The following is a 1,006-nucleotide window of genomic DNA, read 5'->3' as shown; positions in this document are numbered from 1 at the left end:
TGGTATATTTAATCATTTTTACAATCATTATTTCAGGCAAAGTCCTCATGTTATGCCTAAGTCCCTTTGGTTGGGGCAGAACTTTAGATCCATCGCTATATTGTTACACACCACAAAAGAGAACATGGGCCCATAGCAACAGAGGCAGAATAAATGCCTCAGTGAGATTCCAAGAGCATTAGTGATTTGACAGCGGCTGCTTGCTCACAACAAAGCAAGGGCAAGCTCAATCCTTTCTGATACACTGAAGGACAGGCAGAAGACGGATACTGGAGCCTGGTATTTCAGAACAAATGACAACTCTTACAAAGTGCTGTAGCTCTGAAATGCTCAAGAAAATATGAAAGTAATTTTCTAAGCCTATTCCTTGATGTTTCTCTTTTAAAAGAAACATGATCTCTGAAGCCTTTGATTAAAGAAGGGTGTAATCACTCTTTTTAATTCACTCTGATTTCACCTCAAAAGGGACGCCCAGATTCTCCTATCCCAGGTTGGCTCTCACTTCAAACCAGAGGAAGGCAAAAAAAAAAAAAAAAGTCAATTTGGAGAGCTCTTCCCAAATGCCTGGAACGTCAGGGGTATTGATGGATCCTAAACTCTGCGGTAAAAGGAAGAAAGAAACTGATGGTCCCTCTCTGGTGTGGGACGAGGCAGAAGAGGTCCACGCTGGCACAGCACAGGGCCTGTGGGGGGACCCTGAGTGGGGCACGGCGAGCGTCCTCTGCAAAGATGGCCCCGTGGTTCCTCCGAGCGCTGGAGGGCCTTGGGAGCACGCCGAGTGCTCTTAAGAAGAGCACTGATGAGGGCACCGGAGTGGCTTCGAGGTTCCGGGTCCAGCCCTTGATTTCAGCTCAGGTCATGGTCTCGAGGCCCATGCCTTGCAGCCCCGCGGAGGGCTCTGTGCTGACAGTGTGGAGTCTGCCTGGGATTCTCGCTCCCTCCCTCTCTCTCTGTCCCTCCTCCCGCTCTCTCAAAAAACAAACATTAAAAGAATAATAATGAAAGT

General features: G+C 47.9%; 1 long non-coding RNA gene across 1 annotated transcript; it reads left to right on the top strand.

The window, feature by feature from the left end:
* Positions 1-204: 204 nt before the first annotated feature.
* LOC115290435 lies at positions 205-536 on the top strand. Its single transcript, XR_003908084.1, has 2 exons — positions 205-346; positions 466-536. It is a non-coding gene; the product is annotated as an uncharacterized LOC115290435 (long non-coding RNA).
* Positions 537-1,006: the final 470 nt, after the last annotated feature.

Source organism: Suricata suricatta, chromosome 4 (assembly GCF_006229205.1).
Source record: "Suricata suricatta isolate VVHF042 chromosome 4, meerkat_22Aug2017_6uvM2_HiC, whole genome shotgun sequence".
Taxonomy (NCBI): domain Eukaryota; kingdom Metazoa; phylum Chordata; class Mammalia; order Carnivora; family Herpestidae; genus Suricata; species Suricata suricatta.
The sequence above is the reverse complement of the archived record's forward strand: the minus strand, read 5'-3'. Positions and strand labels throughout refer to the sequence as shown.